Source organism: Staurois parvus, unplaced genomic scaffold (assembly GCF_062004578.1).
Source record: "Staurois parvus isolate SC_StPar_1 unplaced genomic scaffold, SC_StPar_1.0 ptg000898l, whole genome shotgun sequence".
Classification (NCBI taxonomy): domain Eukaryota; kingdom Metazoa; phylum Chordata; class Amphibia; order Anura; family Ranidae; genus Staurois; species Staurois parvus.
Genome location: NW_028318694.1, coordinates 1,208,279 through 1,230,856, shown reverse-complemented (window position 1 = coordinate 1,230,856; position 22,578 = coordinate 1,208,279). Strand labels below are relative to the sequence as shown.

Here is a 22,578-nt window from a genome sequence, read left to right as displayed (position 1 = left end):
TATATCTCAGTCAGTTTATTTTTTCCATCTGTGCCCCATTGGGGAGATTTACCTTCACTTCCTGTCCCATAGCCAAAACAATATCAGGGCTATCACCACCATGCCTTCACATTCTTTTCAGATTTAGGATTTGAAATATATGTATATAAAAACATTCCCACATGCTATAACATATTAAAGTTTGTTGTTCTTTAATAAAAGTTCATCCTCAACTATTTAAAAAAATATTTTGTATTTTTATTGCCAAACATGGTTTCAGGGTAGTAGAGGGTTAGGGGTAAATCCACCATTGCAAGAACGTCTTATTCCCCGGCTGATAAAAAAAAACAGCCATCTCTTGATTACCAGCTGTTACCCTAAGGCTCCATGCACACTGGCTTAAAGTAGAGCTATGGGCAAAATGTTTTTTTTTTCATTTTGGATAGAGTAAGAGAGGGTCATAACAGCTGTCAGTTTATTTTTTGCCATCTGTGTCCCATTGGGGAGATTTACCTTCACTTCCTGTCACTTGTCCAAAACAGAAAGTGAGAAAATCTCTGTAAATTAGGACAGTTTCTTGAGGACCCCCAGATCACCAGAACTAGTGTTCCCATTGGAAGTTGGTAAAAAGTTCCCCTCTATTACTTTTCTGGGGACAACCCAAAAGTAGTTGTTTCTTTAACCTTTGATGATAATGGTAAACAGGACAAACAGGGAGGGCAAATCTCCCTCTCAGACTGCAATAAAAGCTTAATAGGTGTTCTAATCCATTTTCACACTGTCCAAAACAAAAAAATGCCTTTAGATGTACTTAAAAAGCACTGCTCCTAGAGGAGTTTAGCATTTACCTGTAGAAGAAACTAATGTTATCCTATGGGGAGATTTACTAAAACCGGGGCCCTCAGAATCTGGTACAGCTGTGCATGGTAGCCAATCAGCTTCTAACTTCAGCTTGTTCACTGAAGCTTTGGCAATAAATCCTGGATGCAGATTGGTTTCTATTATTATTATTTGTTATTATTTCAGGTACTTATATAGCGCCATCAATTTACACAGCGCTTTACATATATATTGTACATTCACATCAGTCCCTAACCCTCAAGAAGCGTACAATCTAAGGCAAAGTTGCACCAGATTTTGCATTCCCCAGTTTTAGTAAACAACCCCTTATGTGTTCATGCACATTAGGTAGTCTAGAGGCAGAAAAAACCCTTCTATCTTGCACTTTTGAGAGTGTTTTTCTGGCTGAAAAAGCAAAATCGAAATGCTCCTTAACGCTAGTACAAAGAGCACTCAAAATTAGCGGTTTTTTTTCTGCTAAGAGCACTGGCGTTTTTTTAAGCCAGTATGCATGGAGCCTAAACCCCTCGGTAGTGAGAATGCCAAAAATTTCCCACTTAGGTGTAAATGGTAATTTTTTTTTCTTGTTTGCAAAGGGCAGTGAAACTTGTTCAATCATTTCTTCGATAGGCATCAGCAAAGGTGTTTTTACAAAGACAAGCAAGACCAGAGCATGCATTGTAAAGTGAAACCTAATCCTAGCTACAACTTAACAATATGAACAAATAGAACGTTTCCATGATGAAATATGTGATACATGCTAAGCCTGAAGACCTGGCAACACGAGATGGCAAAGCTTGCTTATCCCCCGCTCTTTGTTTTTATAGGGTTTGCACAGGAACAAATACCTCAAGTAAATACAAGCAAAATAGCTTTGCTGGTCCATATCATGGCCGCACACATGCTCACAAGTCAGCTTTGGCAGGAAGTTTCTAAGGTCTGTTCCGTACCATTTCCATTGCATCTTTATCTCTCCTGCTCATTGTTTGTTGCTGAGTACTTTAAACCTCAACTTCCCAACTAAAAGCTTCCTGTTGCCTGCTCTTACATTTAGGCCTTTCAATCAGAAATTTGCTGTTGTTCCTTAACTCATTTTGCTCACTTGTGAATTGCAGTTTAATAATACACTTGGTGGCTTTAACACACATTTTTTAATGTGTAGGTACAATTGATTGATTTTATTTTTTAAAAGTTTAAGGGCAGTTATAGGTTTGGCACTGACTGTTCGACGGTGGGTTCAAAAGAAAACTAATGGTTATCAAAAAGAAAGGTTTACTACTAACTTTATTCTTCTCATTCCTGTATTAATAATTTGCAGGAATGTTGTAATTTTTTTTTTATTGTCACTAAACTTAAATAGATGTTGTCTCACATGAAGAATCTTGTTATGTATTTCACAACTGTCTGTGTGCCCATGTTATTTCAGACAGTGTAGACAAAGCTTAGGTGCCAGGTAGCAAGAGCACCTCAAAAAAAGTATAGCTGGGATCAAAAGTTCTTTAACTTTCTTTATTGTTTTTGGTTAAAGAAATGACTGCTCGACTCTTTAAAGTAAACCCATCACAAACCTGCGTAATTCCAAATGAGCATATGATGAAGAAATGCATAAGCAGAGGTTACTTAGGTGGAATCGCATGTACTAATGATTAGTAAATCTAGAGTTGTAAGAGGCTGCGAAAGACGAGCTGTATCTTAAAGTTATTCTAAAGGAAAGAACCTCTTAACTTTTTGATGCTGGCTGCACGCATATATGTGACCGCTCAGCCTTAACTCAGAGTGGCCACATATATGCTGCCCTGTTAACACTACTTACTGTCATAAGAGTGGGCCACCTGCAATGCACAGTGGCTATGTGGTTAACACTTCTGCTTTGCAGCCCTAGAGTTGTTGGTTCAAATCCCAACGATGGCACTACTTTCACAGAGTTCTTCTTGTGCCTGCATGGGTTTCCTCTGCATACCCCAGTTTTCTCCCACACTCCAAAGACATGCTAGTAGGTTAATTGTCTCCTATCTAATCTGGCTCTAGTATGTGTATGTATGAATGTGATTTAGGGACCTTAGATTGCACACCTCTTAAAAGCAGGGACTGATGTGAATGTACAATATATATGTAAAGTGCTGCATAAATTGACAGTGCAAAATAAGTACCTAAAATAAATAATGGGGAAAGTATACATTAATGAGAAAGAAATCTAAATATTTTGTAAAAGAACCTTTATCATAACATTGGTGATAGATAAATTAATATTGCTGTAGGTTACTGTGATTTGTACATTGCTCTTTGTTTTAATAAAACCTAGACTCGTGCAACTTTATCCTTCCACAAGTCATTTGTGGCAGTTACAGTAGGCATTCTACAATTCTCTTTTGCCTTGGCCAACTCTTTTATTCATTGCACAGTGTCGCCTCCTGTTGACACCATCAATGTTATCCAACTATCTGAAGCAGGAGTAAATGGGATATGCCCATCAAACTCATGATAGGCTCCCATGAGGCTAGAAGAACAGTTTGTCTTATCACATGAGTGGAAGTGCTCTTCAGCCTCCAATTGGAAATTACATGCTAAGGATGTATTTATACTGATTTGTTTTGCCACATTAAACGTTGCTTATAAATCCCCGTGTGGCTGCCAAACGTAAAATTGTAGCTATAGACCTAAATTACTTAAATTAGTCACATGCAAAACAAATACAGTATTGTAGAGCAGAATAAAGGACACATTTGCCTTTTTAAAGTGTATGTAAACTGTAAACAATGAACTTCTCTTAATTGGTCCTTTTTTATATATAGAATTTTATTATATATGTTTGATGAGTGCAAAAAAAACCAACCGGTTGATCTTGTCAGAAAATCAGAGCTGTCCTATGTCCTTTGCACACTTCCTTTGTTATCTTATATTATATTAGAGTCCTTCTAATTTGTATGTTGGATTTCAGAATAATTAGCCTGTATGTTGTGGAGATCTGAAAGTAGGAGTGGTTGAGTAGTTTAGCAAAAGACACTGGTCAGTGCTGACACCACTTAGTCTACAAAAAATGTTGTCAGCCTACAGCAGGACATGGGAGCTGAACACATTTCCAGCAGATCAACAGGTAAATTTATCTGTTCCTGCAGGTTCTTCAAAGGGATAAAATAGAGGGAAATGTTCATGTACTGCATTTATTTTGCATTGACATACACTTTAAATTCATACTGTCTTTACTGAGTAATTCTTAGTGCAAAATCAGCAGCTGATCAGCCTCTTTTCTTCTATCCTGGGAGTGTAGCAGAAAAGAAAACCTAGCTAATTACTTTGTTATCTATGTGCTAATAGCAATAAATGAGTATTGATGGTCTGTAAAATTATTCTCCTTTCAGTAGGATGTTAGAAGTGTCAGCCTCCAGATTTCCTTTACATGGCAAAGCTTCCATAAGTTACAGTTCATTTCAGAACTAGATCTAGTCGTCTTCTTAGGGTCATCAGGGTTGGTCCACCAAGTAGTGTGTTTTGAGATCCAGAAATAAATAATAATTGTAATTGGACAAATTTTTATTGGACTTGTTAGAAAATCCAGTTGGCCATTGACAGCCATCTGCATGTTTATATGGTGATCTGATGATGTAAATGATTAGCCAACTGCTCTGCTTGGGTCGGGTCCCACATGATTTGGTCATTGGACATGATTGCCAAACAACACAAGCTGTGCAGTCTGGCTAACCACATTCTGGTTTTATTGTGACTTGAGAGTTTCTCCCAATCTGTTTTGATGCTGGTATGCAAATAAATTAAAATGTGCTTCAAATCCAAGGGCAAGGCTTAAGCGTCTAATCACTGCTCATTTTAATGCTGTGAATCCTTCTTCCAACTCCAGAAACCACACAGTCAGATTAACCCTATAGAAAACTCCTATTATGAAGTCATCCTCAAATAATTATCAGAGTAATGAAGGATTTTCCACTGACTAGGCTATAGCAATTAGGCAAAGGCTGCACAATATTCTCTAAGTGTAGCTCACACCAATCTCTAAGCTTGTTTATAATGTATAAAAATGTAAATTAAACATATCATGAAAAATGCATACACAGAGGTTACATGCAGGGAAACTGAAAGTGAAAAATGTAATAGATTCAAATATATCAAATACAGTATATACACAGTCAAAGTCACATGTAAATCCTGGCTTCTGTAAAAGTCAAGCTCAGCCTTGCTTTTTCTGCCTCCTTAGCCTACCCTTTTGGTTTTTAAAGGTGAAGGGCATCTTCTGACTAATAGGGACTACAGGCAAGAGTTTTATGTCTTTAGTGGCGAAGTTATAGCTTCAGCTGTCTATTTCTCTGGATCTACTAATTGCTTTGACATGTGGTCTTTGCTGAGGGTAGTCTCTACTTATCCATATAGTCCTCATCTACGCACTGTGAATTGCCCAGGTTTATTACAGATTTACTTTATCTAATGACTTTATAAATGCCCCTAGCCTCTGCCAAAGAGATGAATGGCAGTTTCTTATGTATGCATCCAAGGACTCTGTGGCAGTTTCCTGTGGAAATTGGCTCAAAAATAGGACATGTTACGCTGACTGTGACAGGCGGGGCAAGAGAAAGTTTGTCCATGTTTAATGTGCATCCACCCATTAAAAATATGTTGGGTGTAAAGTTTAAAAACATAGAAGTAAATGTTTATACAACTGTTGAAGTGAACATATCAGACATTAGGCTAATTTCACATAGCTTTATTACAAAGATAAAGGTCGCATGGACGAATCACATTTCCAGCCAAAATTCAAGAGATGGGTGGCTCTGCAAGCAAAACTCGGCTCACTGAAAGTTGATTTAAAAATCAGCTGATCCAGGTAGAAAGTTATCAGGAAACCATTGACTTCAGCCTATCAGATGCAGCCTTTGTTTGGCTATGGCTGCCTGAATATGATACCTGGCAGTGGAGATTCCTTTATATATGCTGTTTAGCATGGACCTGGGAATCGACTGATTAAACTGAGCCATGTATGACTACCTTAAGGTTCTCTAATTTAGTTGTTTGACTGTCTTTTCAAATTTCATTGCACTCAGCTGAAAAAGTCACTTCTTTGAAAAACAGAATGTTGCTGTGTTAGTTTTGTAAATTGAGCCTATATAGGGCGGCAGAGTGGCTAAGTGGTTAGCAGTTACGCCTATCATCACTAGGGTCATTGGTTCAAATCTCAACCACAGTGACACTACCTACTTGGAGTTTGTATGATCTCCCTGTGACTGTGTGGGTTTCCTCCCACATTCTGAAGACATGCTGGTAGGTTAATTGACTCCTGTCTAAATTGGCTATTTATATATATATGTGTAAGACGTTGCATAAATTGATGGCACTATATACGTACCTGTAAAAATATGAATTATTTTGTATTCTACTAATGAAAATGAAAAAAAAAATGAATGCCAACTGCATGCCATATTACAAACCTCAAGAAAAGAGGTGATTACACACTGTTTAAATTTCACTAGATAGGTAGCCGTGTTAGACACCTCTTGCCTGACATTTTTCAATTGAAAAATCAAAGGAGGCAAGTGGAGAATTATCAGATGAACAGCAGCTGCATCCAGTTAAATGCAACCGCTGTTTGGGTATTCTGACAGGCATTGGCTGCAGCTGTCAGAATGCAGTAGCTGCAGAGGAAGATTCCTCTATCCATGATATATAGTGAGTGTGGATGGGGGAATCTGTTAGATTATTTTCCTTTAGCCTGCAGGTTAAATGGAAGAAATCTGTGTGCATGCGTACCCAGCTTAAGGCAAGTTATCTTTGTAATTTGATTGTTCACAGTTTATCAGACAAATCAGAAAAGTTACTAATATACTATTCTGATTTCATTTCTAATTGTACAATATCATTAAGACACTAGGAGGCACTGTTCTTTTGGTGTCTGTTTAATTTTACAGATCTGATAACACCATATGAAACTGAACAAAGTCAGTATATGTGTGACGGATATATGAAATTCTTTTAATTCTAAATCTGCACAAGCCTGATCTGAAGATATAGCTTTGATTTGGGAGTTGGCGGTAGCCCCTACATTTTCTATATTTTCTGAATAAAATAACTGCTTCAGATCATTATGTACAATACACTGTATATGTTGCTGTTTGCGTTTAAGTTTAAAAGGAGCTTTCTACTCAAAATAGACCTCGCAGGATAAAGCCGACCATAGATGGAGCAATTTTCTTTCCTGCAACCACTGTCCCTCCCACAGAGCCACTGTGTTCTCCCAGGGAGGGTGGGGGGGGGGGGGGGGGAGTCCTCCCTGCCAGGAGAACACAGTGATTACTGCTATTGGCTATAATAACTGCTAGCAATAATCGCATGTAAAATCTGACAGGCTGGTTGTACCCAAGTTGATCAGTTGATCAACTTGGGTACATTCAGCCTGCCCATACATTGTTTGAATGGCAGCTGGTCCCTGCTGAAATGGCCAAGGTTTGAACCGTCTATGGCCGGCATTAGATCACCCACTGGCTTTTTGTGTCTGTTGGGGTTAAGTTAAAGTCTTTGTTCTTGGGTTCCCAGGTCCGCCTGCCCAATGCTACTAATAAATAGCAGTGCTTGCACCCCCTGTGTGATTTTTCTAATTACACCACTAGCACGAGACTCCAATCTAGCCATCCAAGTCTCTAATAGCTATAGACATTCAGTGGAAACATTTTTCTTATCAGATACTAATGACTGAAGTAGCAGTTTTGGGTCAAAAGACTTGAAGAATAACTTTAAAGTTTGGAAAGGGCCTTGATATGTGTCAAGGTAAAGTGACTCACCTTGTGAAACAGTCCCCTTATTTAATATTAATATAAAATATTTATCTCTACTATACTTTGCACTATTTGGACTGGATATATGAGTTTTATGATTTAAAAAAAAACACTAAACAATAAATATGTTTGCAACCACATAACCAGACTATGGAAAATAGTGATGACATATATTCAGTAGAATGTTTTTAATCAGTAAGTATCTGTATGCAAATCTGACTGGTAGAGAATCACAGAATTCAACAATCCTGCGATTCTTGTTTAAAGTGGTTGTATAGGCGCAAAGTTTTTACCTTCATGCATTGTATGCATGAAGGTAAAAAACCTTTTGTGTGCAGTTGCACCCCCCCCTCCCCCCAGCCTCCCCTAATACTTATTTGAGCCCCCTCTTGATCCACAAGAGCTGTGGCTTTCCCAGGACTCTCCCTCCTCATTGGCTGAGACAGCAGTGAGAGCCATTGGCTCCCGCTACTGTCAGTTACAGCCAGTGAGCTAATGAGGAGAGAGCGGGGCCACAGAGCAGGATCTCAGGAGCGAGCCTGCTTGGGTGCTCCCATAGTAAGCTGCTTGCTTTGGCCACACTAAGCAGGATGAAGGGGCCAGAAGGGGGGACCCAAGAAGAGAAGGATCTGGGCGGCTCTGTGTAAAACCATTACATAGAGCATGTAAGTATGGCATGTTTATTATTTTTAAAATATTACCTTTAATATCACTTTAAGACTTGTATAAGTGGAAAAATCTTCATACATATACTCAGGAAAGTTTAAAAATGTTCAGCTTATTGATTTTCCAAACATGAGATTTGGATTTGTTCATAACCAATGGAAAGGTATGAAAATAGATAGTATTTTAAGTATATCATTGTCTGTATATTCTTGCATCAATATGATGTAGTAGAAAAACGTACAATTTTCTTTAGCTATATTTCAGTGTATTTCCATTCTCCTTGTCTGCGAGTTTGCCCATTTCCTTTAATTAAAATAACTTGGCTTCTGTTATGCTAAAAGGCCTCTCTATAAGGAAAAGATTTCTGTAAACAGGTAAAGACCTATGTGACCTATTGTGTTAAGTTTACTCGATCTAGAGTTAGCATCTGAGAGGAAGGGAATTTACCAGGAGATACTGCTAGAATGGTCCCAATCACCACAATTATGTCGGCTGTTTTCTTAGCCATTGTTCCTTATCAGCCACTGATTAAATGTTTAATGTGGAAGAGACATGGAGAAAACATTTTGTGATGTCTTTCCCCTGCTATGTTTACATTTTCTGCATGCCCTGGTTCTCATTACACACACACAAAAAAAAATCTTTTGCCACACAGGTCACCTTATACAAAGCCGCTGATTTATCAGAATACATATATATAAGATTATAAGTAATTGTGACTTGGAATTTTTTCAAATCTAATATGAGCTATCATGAACTGTATAGAGAGACCAGTGTTCAACTTGAGATCCAAAAGGAAGTTTTAGAATTTGGAGCCCATATCAGTTTTCTTTTCATGAGTTACTGAAGAAAATGTAATTCCTTGTACTCCAATGGCGATGGCAAACAGTGGCTGATTTATTAAAGGAGTTGAGAATTTTCAAAGCAGTAACTTTTAACTATAAAAAATATAATCCCCACTTTGAAACTTGGCTCTTATTTCTGTATTTCATTTGTCAAAAAAGAAACTGCATACATTGTTGTCTCCACCTAAAACCACCTTCCTTGACGTGTTTCACCATTTCTGGCTTGCTCACAAGGATAGGGGAACTTTCCCTCTCCTTGTGAGCAAGCCAGCAGTGGTGAAACACGTCAAGGAAGGTGGTGTCAGGTGGAGACAACAATGTATGCAGTTTCTTTCTTTTTTTGACAAAATAAACACAGAAAGAAGAGACAGGTTTCAGAGTGTGGCTTATATATTCTATATTTTGATTGAGAGTAGAGACAAGCTATGGTAGCCAGCACCTGGGCAAGAAAATGTCAACTGGGTGGTTGAACAGAAATCAGTTGGTAGGTCAACTTCTGTTAACCCACAGTGGCCACATATGGATTGAAATTCATCCAGTCCCTTCTGAACCAGCCAAATTTCGATCCATGTTTGGCCAGCTTCAGTGTTCCTGAGATTTGGGGCCCATCTGTTAGAAAAAAAAAAAGTTCTATGTTATAAAGTGAGGCACAGACATTGGGTTAGATGCTTACTTTAGAGAGCAACAGCACATTTGACACCTAGGGACTGATTTGCTAAAGACAAATTGGCTGTCCACTTTGCAAGGGAATTTATCCTTAGCTTCTTGAATGGGGTGAACGTTCACTTTGCAAACAATACCCAATCATGTGCAAGGGAAATAAAAAAGTTTTTTTGCTTGAAAATTATTAGATGATGGAAGTCATCAGAGCTGCACCTCATTCACTGAATTAGGGAAAATTCCCTTGCAAAGTGAAGAGCCCATTTGTCTTTATCAAATGAACCCCCTAGAGTCAGAGCATGGTACAAGCCAATATAAATACAAGAACAATTATGATCATTAACATAATCATACAAATAATCAAATGCTAAACCCTGTTAATTTATTCAAGAAAATTAAAACCAGCCAGAATATAATACAATGTGACTAGGATATGGTCAAACATACAAATAAAACAATGTATTTAGGCTTAAATGCACACGTATGATCTATTATAAAATTATATTCTTTTTCAGAAAAATACATAACATGTGGACTTGGGCCCTTTGTATGAAGCAAAATGTTTCTCTTGTTCTTAGCAATCAGTCAGAATTTGATTGCTGTTTTGTTTCAGATAAGAAAACAGAACAAGAATCTGATTTATTTCTGTAGACAACACATTCAAATTTCCTTAAGGACCTTTTTAGTATTTCAGGTGGAATTCCTGCAAACATTTTGCGCACAGTGCAATGCAGACACAGCAGTAGCCAACAGAGAAGTGCCCACGTTGCTTTATAAGATGCTGGGGGCTTACCTAAGCTCACTTACAGCAAAAATCATTTTTTTCTAAAGACTAAAGTCATGTTCATGCCTGTTCCTGTTGTAGCTCTATGTGTTTTTATTTTCTTGTCAGATTCTCTTTAAGCATTTCTAGGAGTTTTTAATGGAATTCTAGTAATTATATTTTTTTGTGACATGTAAACTGATTTGTTATCAGAGGCTAATTTCTGAGACCCAAACAAACTTTTTTGTTTGGTCGGAACACCAGGATGAATCCCCACTCTGTGCCGAACCACTTATTTTACTAGATTGAGCGCCTAGATTCTAAATTGCAGTGTATCTAATAGTATAAAATGTTATAGGGAGGGTAAAATTATTTTGTGAGCTTCTATTTCAGTGGCCGATAAGTATCAGGATCTAAATTAAAGTGACACTTTTTTTTAAAATTTGTTATATTCTAGTATGTACTCTTAACAAAAAAGTACTATCTATTGCTCAGAACCTCCTCCAACTCTTTAAATTTCTCTTTTTTTTATGATCCCACTCTTAAGCAGCCCATAGATTATGCAATTTTCTTTCCTTCCACCTGAAAATCCCTCGATTCCCCTATGAACAGTCAGTGTTGATGGGGTAATCCCTCCCACAGCACTATTGTTTTCTGCCAACGGGGAGCCTTGCCAGGCGGCAGAACATGATTACTGCTAGTGGTTATAGCCACTGGCAGTAATTGAAGGTCAAAAATCCGACAGACTGGTTGTACCCAAGTCGATTGATAAATCACAATTGGATACAACCAGCCTGTCCATAGATAGATCAAATCTCTGCTGAACCAGCTGAGATTTGATCCTTCTGTGGCAGGCTTAAGTAGGAACATAGCCACCTCTCTTGCTTGGTCTCAAGCTGGATTAGGGATTATGAACTATGGACTATGGGATTTGTAGTATGACTAGAGCAGTGAACATGACCTCAGCTATTTTGTATTGCTCATTCTAAACAAAGGGAAGTGAGGGGGGGAAATAAGAGTTTTGGGGCTGACATTACAACAAAGCAGAAAAACACAGTGAAAAACAACTTAATTTAGAAAAAAAAAAACACACATTAGAGGGTCATTAAATAGTGATTATCTTTGGAGAATAACGATTTCATTTAGTGTCAATTAAAGACACATGTTAATCTGTATAAAATTTAATACAGGTGTACCTTGGTTTACGAGTTTAATGCATTCTCCGGGACTTTTCGCATTGCAAAAAATTCGTAAACCGAAATGTGGTTTCCCATAGGAATGCATTGAAAACCAATTAATCCATTCCGGAGGTCAGAAAAAAGTAAAAAAAAAGTCTTTTATCTTTTCAAAACTCTTTATAAAGTGCACTTTATAGCCATAAATACTGTACAGGGACATGATTAAAAATTAATTTGTAAATGCATTGAAAATCAGTTAATTTGTTCTGGAGGTCAGAAAAAAGTAAAAAAAAGTCTTATCTGTTCAAAACTCTTATATAAAGTGCACTTTAAAGGCACAAATACTGTACAGGGACATGCTTTTAAAAAAAATCATAAATGCATTGAAAACCAATTAATCCGTTCTGGAGGTCATAAGAAAGTAAAAAAAAAGTCTTATCTGTTCCAAACTCTTTACAAAGTGCACTTTAAAGGCACACGGCCGGTGCCATAAACCTCCCAGGTGCAATGCATCCTGGGAAAACTTACTTCATATTGTGAAAAAAAATTGTAAACAGAGGCATTATTTTCAATGGATTTTCATTCGTAAACCGAAAATTACATTAACCGAGACGTTTGTAAACTGAGATACGCCTGTATATGTATATAAAACGTAAACCCTTCATGAGAGAAATACAAGATTGCTATTGCTTGCCTCAATATTAAAAAATCCAGTTTCCTTCATCCTCTCTACTGACTGCTTCTAAGTAATTTGTATCTTACATCATGGCATTTTGATTTATCTGTAATAATTTTTTTTTTTTTGTGACATCTAACCACATTGTCTATTCCTGTTGTATCACGAAAGAGCAGGGCCCTTAATCTCCTCATGTTTTGCATTGTATTGGTATTGTTCTGTCACATGTTCTGTCCCCCTCTGTAATGTACAGCGCTGAGCGAACTATTGGCGCTTTATAAATACTGTATAATAATAAATAATAATAATAATCACATTGCTATAGATGATATCTGATACAGTTTGTCGAATAACCTATCTGCCAAAATAAAGAATTTGAACCAAAAATCCAGTTTCCTGACTGTTATGATGACCCAATGGCTTCAATACTTTCTGATTCACTGACCTGGAAGAATGCAGTTCAGGAAAGTCGCTAAAAACATTAGAAGTCCTTGCTTATCTACTTGTGCTGGGTCAGTGACTTAAACTTTTTAAGCAAGAGAGTCAGCATGGTGGTCAGGTAACTAGCATTTTCTGAAGGAGAGTTCAACAGTGAGAAGCTTTATGTTTCTTTTGTGAGGTTATGTTATATACATACTAAGCACAAGTAAACTGGGCTATGTGCACTCACCCATGCAGTAAATTAGTCAAATATTGCTTACCATGGTTAATAAGGACATTTCTGCTTTCGCTAAACATAAAGCAGCCCATTATGAACGATGAAAAATATTCCTAAAAATAGTTAAATAGTTCCCATTATTATTATTTTTAAATGTATCATGCACTGGCAAAACATCAAGAAATCAGTGAAATAACATGCACAGTGAGTAGATGGTTATTTATTTATTTTGCTTCTTTATAAAGAATGTGTTTCATGCTGTTATAAGGGAATAAATGAATTGGCTCCAAGTCCAGTCCATTATGCTTTGCTGTGACTATTAAGCCTGGGTTTATGTAGTCATATGTGCTTTATTGTGCCTCTGCAGCTGTGCATGTCCTAAAGCAAGGGGCCCCCTAACAAAGTGACCCATTTTTTTTTTCCATGGTGAAAATGACTGTGCACCACTTAACTCTTTAACACATTACTCTTTACAAGTTTTAAGCTCCTTTTACAATGCCTTATAAAAATGCCCTCAGTATGTTAATGGTCCTCCAAGGAATTGCTCCTGCCTGGCACTTTCCTTACAAGTTTTAAAACTCCTTCTTATCCTATCTGCTTAAACCAACCCCTCTTTCTCGTTTTTTTCCCTAAGATTTGACATATTCGTTTACCTATTATTATTTTAGTGGCATCATGTGCAGTGTTTTGCCAGTAATTATTCTGGTTTAATTTTTTTTTTATTACAACTGTTATTTGACCTTGGCTTAGAAATGTTGACAGACCTATACAATGTAAATAAGATGTTGCCAGTACATTTAGAAACTCACTAATGATGCAAATGTTTTTTATATCTCTTGAGTCAATCTTGCAATGTAGTGTCATCTTGGTGCATGGACAGGAGCATGCATGGCAATGGAAGTGATTGTTATTGCTTTCATAGGATTTTCAACATTTTGGAATATCTATGAAACAGAAGGAATCTTTTCCCTGTGCATGTTCTGGGCTCTAATACTACCCACGCCAGGTTCTACAGTTGCAGTAGGTCCAGCATGAATGTGATAGCAACAGACATCTCTTTTCTCTCCTTTGACTATCAATAAGTGACCTGTCTGTATCAATGCCCATAGACATCAGATTGGAGTCAAATGTCCAGAGGAGATCCAAACACCATATTATCTTTTCAGAACTATGGTGGCCTGGTATGCTTGTCTATGCCTGTGTAGTGTAGTGTTGTGGGGTGGGGTAGGAGAGCAGAAAGACATCTCCATCATCAGATTTTCCAGGCAGAGAACAATAGAGATTGGCTGGGAAAATCCAAACCAGCTGATTAGATCAGAATGGTTGGTCAGGGGTTGTTTGGAGGACAGGAACCTCCTTTTTAAATAACAAACATGCCATGTTTACCTGCTCTGTAATGGTTTTGCACAGAGTAGCCCCGATCCTCCTCTTCTCGGGTCCCCCACCAGCACTTTTGGCTCCTCCCACCTGCTAAGTGCCCCCATAGCAAGCCACATGCGATGGGATAACTCATGCTCGCTCCCATGCCCTGCTCTATGTGTCCCTAAGACACACAGAGCACAACTTGGCCCTGTCACCCCACTCTCTCCTCACTGGCTGTGATTGACTGCAGCAGGAGCCAATGGTTCCCACTACTGTGCTTGAGCCAATGAGGAGGGACAGAGCTGGGAGAGCCGCTGCTCTCAGACACATAGCTGGAACAAGATCTGGTCGGGTAAGTAATTGTGCTCGGGTAAATATTAGGGGGGCTGTGGGGGGAGGGGGGGGGGTTGCTGAATTCAGAAGGTAAAAAAAACCTTCAGCCTTCAGAACCACTTTAAACAGCCAGAACAGTCAGATATCATCTTAAAGTGAACCTGTGCTTTGCCCATGCAAGGAAAAGTAGCATTTTGTTCTGTTTACCAACAAATACAGTATAGTTGCATTTCCTTTCCTCATTGGCTACTCCATTAAGCCAACAGACATTATGGAAGTCCTACTTATGCTTACACATGGCTGAACAAAAGGGCAGTGGAGCAAAAGGTAAGTAAGTATATGCTGCTGTGGACAGGAGGAATAAAAAGAACCTGTTTGCTTTGTCCTGCACAGGCAAAAGCACAATTCTCTGACCACCCAAACCTAGAACTTTGTGACTTTTTGTGATTAAACAATATTATTCCTTATATGTTTAGCCTACACCTGCATGCTATTGCACTTGCATATTTATATATGCTTACACATTATTTACTTCAGATACTTATATAGCGCTGTCAATTTACACAGCACTTTACATATATATATTGTACATTCACATCAGTCCCTAACCCTCAAGGGGTGTACAATCTAAGGTCCCTAACTCACATTCATACATACACATACTATGGACAATTTAGACAGGAGCCAATTAACCTACCTGCATGTCTGTGGTAGGAAACCAGAGTACCCGGAGGAAACCCACACAGGCACAGGGAGAACATGCAAACTCCAGGCAGGTGGTGCCATGGTTGGGATTCAAACCAATGACCCCAGTACTGCCAGGTGGAAGTGCTAACCACTAAGCCACTGTGCCGCACATTTATTAAAGCATATTTAACATATCTTTCTAGTTGTGCTTTTTTACATATTTTAACATATTTCAAATTAAAGAATTTAGTTTTTGCAGTGTGAAGTAAATTTTAACATTCAAGGTGGGCTAAGCAGATTTAATATATTGTGGCTTAAATAATCTTAATAGAACACACTGTTCTGAGATCTGATAAAGAAAATACTGAAAACGTTTGTCATGACCTGGATATTTTTGTTAGAGGTTTATTCTACCCTCCTCTAAATACCAATGGACTGTGGGAAGGAAGGTTGCTGGAGGAGGGGGAATCTTTGACCTGCATGAGAAGGACCCCTGCTGACATGGCCAGTTTGACCCATTGAATGGCCTGAATACTATAAATGCTGCTTTATCCCTTCTTGAAAGGAACAAGATAGCATGGTCTAAATGCCTGGGTGTGCTTAAATAGGCAACTATGGGACATTTGATTTGAGCTCGTTTGAAATCCGATCCCCCTGACAGCAAGGGAGGTGGCACAGGTCACCTCCATTACTCTGTGGATATAGGCCAGAGTCTCTTAAGAAATTGTCTACCTACAAACTTGTAGAGGTGCATTCCTTTCTTTGTGACTCAACCTCTTGCTCTAGATCACGGCCTATAAATTCTGCAAAATAATTCCTAAATATCATTTGAAAGAGCAAATGGTCCCGCTGAAAGGTTTGACAGTTTGACACACTCAGGATGGTTTTGATAGCTTGGGAGCTGAAACGAGGAAGGCCAGCTCTTCTCCTGCTTGTTATAGGCTCGATGTTTTTTAAATAGTGTCTAGTTGCTGTGCAGAGTTCTAGTGCTCCGAGCAATTTGACAGGCAATGAGTCTGCTTCAGTGATCCTAAATCCTTTTAGACTAATTTGCGAAAGCAGAAAAATAGCTAGCACCTTTCGGAGGCGGCGTTCAAAAACAGAAAATCAGGTATTGCCAATTAAAGGGCTATTTCAAACAATCATATCAAGACAGATTACTTTTAACTTCACTGATAATGCCATGCAGTGCCTTAAGTGACTGCTACTGAGACTTCTCTCTGCAGAGGCGAGATCTGAATACACCCAGCTCATCAGGGATTCAGACAAAGGTAGAGCCAGCCGGATCTGTGCATTGTAATGTTGCATATGGGCAAGGCAAATGCAGAAGATGAGCTTACTGTGTCCAGAATTGCCACAGGCCATTTTTAAGAGCCTCTGGCCTCTCAGTCACTGGCCTGCTAGTTAATTGCCACACAGACTCCATGACACATGGGCAGATAATATGACATTTTCAGTTTCTGTCACTAGCAAACGCCACACCGTGGCTAGCACTAGTTGCTAAGAAGCTGTCAGAATCCATTAGCAGCTGGCCAAAGTTGCCCTGTGGCACTTCCTCATGGCATCAGCAAATCGAGTAGAAATCACCCAGTGGAGCCTACTGTTATACTAATGAGGCTGTACGCCTGTTTATGGACTAGCATCATTTTTGTGATTATTTCCACCTTTTCAGTTTGCCTTCATAATTTGCCTTCATTTGGCAGCAGGGGAAGTCAAATCCAGGAATGAAGCCTCTGACATTTCCCCCCTTTCTCTCTCTCTCTCTCGCTTTGCAAATGTGGTTCCTGGCTGCTACAGTGTGATTGTTATTTCACTACACCTCCAGGTTACAATGAGGATAACAGCATACAAAAAAATCACTGTGCTTGAGCATGACAAATATTGTCCTGTACAAGCTATACAGAGATGCAGGATAGTTCCTGTGTCTGATGCATTATGCCGCCCTTGCTCTATACAATTGTATGCGAATCAAAAGTTTCAGATATTGCCTATAATCACTGGCACTGCTTATATTCATTAGTGGCTGACAGTATGCATGATATGACTGATTTTTCTGCAGTCTAATGAAAGCGTGATCCTGTATGGAGAGGGATAATTGCATCAGATCACCTGCCCAAATAATTTTGGTATTTGTAAGATGACTGCCAATTGTCTGTTAATGGAACCCACACAACCCAATACGTAACTGCCTATGGAAAGTTTGTGTGGCCTGTCCTGAACATCGTATGCTCTCAGGAGCGGGGCTCTCCCAACTCTCTTGTATTGGAATATATTGTAACTGTACTGTCTCCCTTATATTGTATAGCACTGTGCAAACCATTGGCGCTATATCAATCCTGTATAATAATAATAATACTGTGCATTCACATCATGAGTAAGAAAAGAATCTTCTGACCTCTGGTACTCTGTGATCAATATTCTCACGGTAAAGAGCACATTGAAGCAACAAAATTAAGAGTTCTTCCATCAAAATGGAAAGGTTTTGTGGTTACAACATATGATCCATTCAGAATAATAGTTTTTGGAAATGTTTGCTTTTAGATTAGAACTATAATATACATCGATCAGCCAAATATATATCTTACTGAAGTCAGTGGGATATATTAGGCAGCAAGTAAACATGCTGTTAATGTGTTGAAAGCAGAAAAAATGGGCATCAAGGTTTGTCGTGTATGGGCTGCGTAGCCATAGACCAGTAAGGGTCCACAAGCTGACCCATGTCTACAGCCAAAAGCACCTTCAATGGGCATGTGAGCATCAGAACTGGACCATGGAACAATAGAATAAAGTGGCCTGGTCTGATGAATCATGTTTTCTTTTATGTCATGTGCATGGCCGGGGATGTGCGTTTCCCTTACCTGGGAAGGAGATGGCACCAGAATGCAATATTGGAAGAATGCAAGCCAGCTGAGGCAGTGTGATACTTTAGGCAATGTTCTGCTGTGAAACCTTTGGGCTTGCCATTTGTGTAGTTGTTACTTTGGCGCATATTACCTACCTAAACATTGTTGATGACCAAGTGCACACCTTCATGGAAACTGTATTCCCTGATGGAAGTGGTCTCTTTCAGCAGAATAATGCACCATGTCACACCACAAAAATGGTTCAAGAACGGTTTGAGGAACACAACAACAAGCTTGAGGAGTTGAATTGGCCTCTAAACTCTTCAGATTTCAAACCAATCGAGCATCTGTGGGATGTGCTGGAAAAACGAGTCCAATCAATGGAGGCCCCACCTCCAAATGTACAGGACTTAAAGGATCTACTGATGGCTTGGTGCCAGATACCACAGCATACCTTCAGAGGTCTGGTGGCGTACTTGAGTCAGGTCTGTTGTGGAAAAAATAGGAGCTGTTTTGGTGTCAGAAGGGGGAGTTATTGGTGGTCAGTATGCCTGATTGGTGTAGATTCTAAATGATTGCTTTAAAAATAGTCAGTGCATGTCATAATGAATAACAATAAAGTGTAGCACAACAGACTAATATCTCATATAAAACTAAATATTAAACAATAATTAAAGTCCCATGAAAAAGTCTCTTATAACACCACTGTGCAATATGTATAAGATAAATCTTCTCTCTTCTTCAGTGCCAACCGTGCCACCACCATTAGATGAAAAACCTGCTCACCTCACTTTATGACCTCATCAATAGGTCATTATGCGCTCAACATGTGGACAGACTTGTATACACCCTCTGTGGTCTTCCTCCAGCTCCTCTCCCGGCACTGCCACAGTATACACTCCTCAAGCTGACGCTCTCATATAGAATGTATTATGGCAAACAGAAAAGTGGAACCATAGTGCTCTCTATTTGTAAAACTATTTAATAGCTCCCAGATTAAAAACACTTGCAAAATGTAAGAAACAAGCCAGCATATAATGTATAATTTTGTTACATGGCTCACCACCCCGCTCTCCTAGATGGTCATCAGTTCAAAACTTCTAGGGCTCAGCTCCTTCTACCTATATGCATAATGCCCCAGATTCGGGCTTTCTCTCGTATAGGTGGAGGGTTTAGCAGCAACTATTTAGAGCACTATCATCATTTTAGGGTGTGTTGCGCTGATTGAATAGGTGTTTAGTGCATGTCATAAAGAAATAATTTCTTGCTTATCGGATGGGTCGTCAATTTTTATTTTCATGTGAGCATTTTTTGTATGTCAGAGGTTGCCTTGCCAGTAATTAATAATCCCACTAACCAAAGTGATGAGGCTGTGATGTCTCTGTAAGGCATTGGCTAATGCAGAAGATTTATTTATTTTTGGTACTTATATAGCGCCATAAATTTATGCAGTGCTGTACATATATGGTACATTCACATCAGTCCTTGCCTTCAAGGAGCCTACAATCTAAGGCCCCTAACTCACATTCATATATACACATACTAGGGCCAATTTAGACAGGATGCAATTAACCTACCAGCATGTCTTTGGAGTGTGGGAGGAAACCCACACAGTCACAGGGAGAACATACAAATTCCAGGCAGGTGTTGACATGGCTGGGATTTGAACTGACATCCCTAGTGCTGCCACGTAGAAGTGCTAACCACTTAGCCACTGTGCTGCTCAAAAGATGTCTCTTTTTTGCTTTTCTCTGTTTTAGTAAGAGTAGCTAGCCTCTGCCAGCTTGGCCTCCAGTGTAGATCAAGCACAGGGCCAGTCTAAAGTGGGTGAAAACAATCTAAAAAGGAAGTAAATGCTATTTTTCCATCACATCCAACAACGCCACCATCAAACCCGCCCCGCAGGCCAGAGTACTTGGTGTCATTCTGGATTCCAACCTATCCTTCCAGCCCCAAGTCCAATCTTTAACTAACTCATGCAGACTCCACCTCCGCAACATCGCCAAAATACGCACGTTCCTAACCCCAGAAACCACTAAACAGCTCATCCACTCCCTCATCATATCACGACTCGACCACTGCAACTCCCTCCTCACTGGCCTGCCTTGCCGCTGGCTATCCCCGCTTCAGTCGATCCTGAATACAGCTGCCAGACTCATTCACCTTTCCAACCGCTCCATCTCCGCCACCCCCCTCTGCCAATACCTCCACTGGCTTCCGATTGTGCTACAGATCAAATTCAAAATCCTAACACTGACGTACAAAGCTGTCCACCACACTGCCCCGAACTACATCACTGACCTAATATCCAAGTACCGCCCAGCACGCACACTCCGCTCCTCACAAGACCTCCTTCTCTCTAGTTCCCTGGTCTCCTCCTCCCATGCCCACCTCCAGGACTTCTCCAGGGTGTCACCCATCCTCTGGAACTCCCTGCCCCAACCCATCAGATTATCACCTACTCTCCTCTCCTTTAGGCGCACCCTGAAAACCCATCTCTTCAGGGAAGCCTACCCCACCCCCTGCTAACTTGCCAACCTCCTCCACTCTTCCTACCACTCCATCCCCCACAGCTATCTCCTCCTGTACCACCATCCCCTCCCTCCTAGATTGTAAACTCGAAAGAGCAGGGCCCTCGATCCCCTCATGTTTTGCATTGTATTGGTATTGTTCTGTCACATGTTCTGTCCCACTTTGTAATGTACAGCGCTGAGCGAACTATTGGCGCTTTATAAATACTGTATAATAATAATAATTTTAATGGAATTCAATAGTTACCCGGTATGATGGCTGCACTGTGTAAGCGATGGCAATATTGCACATTGACTGATATCTGCAAAGCCCGATTTAAGCATTAGCAGGCTGTGGATGAGAGAGGGAGTGGTGATGCCTCAAGCCCCTAATCTAACAATCTCAAATTATCAAAACATTTCCTGACAAAATATGCCTCCTCGCTGTTTGCTTTTTCTTCACTGTGTTTCTCTAAGTCGCGTTGGACAAGAGCAAGGTTTATTGTTTTAGGCTTTTCTGAACACGCATCAGTATTTACACTGGATTCTGAGCATTTGCTTCCAATGAAAATCTTGTCTTAGATTACGACTCAGCAGTGTAATTTCCCTCCCAGATGGGAGCAAAGTAGCTGTATTTGCCTAAAAACAGTAGGAAGAACAAACTATGTATTAAGCCCGGGCTGTTTTTGGCTTGACCTAATGATGTAACAGAAACCTTTTATTTGGGATAGGTCATTGCCAGAGATGGAAGGAGGGGATCTGGCTGCAGCTTGAAAGGTTTTCTTCATTGTATTTACATAAGTCTTCACTTACAAAATTCTGTGCTTAATGCTTCTGCTTTCATAAAGCAGAAATAAACAGGAAAGCTTCTGGTGAGTGTTCTACATGGAATGCAGAAAGGCTTCCCTCTCCTAATGGAGTATATAATTCAGGTGCCCTTAAGGCATGCTTTCAGGAATTCTTTTGCCTGAGGTAATGGGAAGCTCAGGCTGTTTTAAGGCCTTGATTATCTATTGATGCACAAAGCTTAATAAAAAGTCATCGCTTTCAGTTGGTAGTGGATATTTTCATAAATAATCAATTGCCCTTTTTATTATTACTATATTTAAAGTGTGGAATATATGCATTCTAATTCTGAAATTGGGGTGGATTTTGAAATTTACGCTGTAGGATTTCAGGGAGAATAAAAAAAAAAAGAAGAAAGAAAGAGCGGAAGTAAATTAAAGAAAAAATATTTTGCTGTTTAATCAACAAATGTGTGTTTCTTTTCAAATAGCTCCTCTTAGCATATAAAGTAGATTGGCTCATTGAAATGTTAAATGCAGATGATTTGCTTCTACGGCTCTTTGCCTCTCTGATGCAGTTTTAGATTTTCATGGTTTTAGAGGAAAGAATAGGAAAAGTCCAACACAAACAGCTCAGGTTGGAGGAGCTAGTCACTTAAATGCCATTATTATGGTTTCACTAAGCTACTAGAATATCTAACCACATTATTCTTGTGTTAGGAATTTCTTTGTTTTTTTGTTAAAGTGATTGTAAACTCATTTTTTAAAAATAACAAACAGGTTTATACTTACCTGTTCTGTGGCCCCCAATCCTTCTCTTTTGGGTCCCCTGGCAGTGATCCTGGTTTCTCCCCTTCTCAGTGTGCCACCATAAAAAGCCACTCCCTATCATGGCACGCCTGCAGGCTTGATCCTGAGCCGCGCTGCCCGTGTCCATAGACACAGACAGCATGACTTGCCCCTGCCCCTTGCTCCCTTGTCACAGAATTGGACTGATAGCTGTGAGAGCCAATGGCTCAG

The 22,578-nt window shown here is 39.4% G+C and overlaps 1 protein-coding gene across 2 annotated transcripts in view; it reads left to right on the top strand.

The window, feature by feature from the left end:
* LOC149442236 (homeobox protein Meis1) overlaps positions 1-22,578 on the top strand; it is a 192,235-nt gene that overhangs the window by 73,674 nt on the left and 95,983 nt on the right. The gene's annotated exons all lie outside the window — the stretch shown is intronic.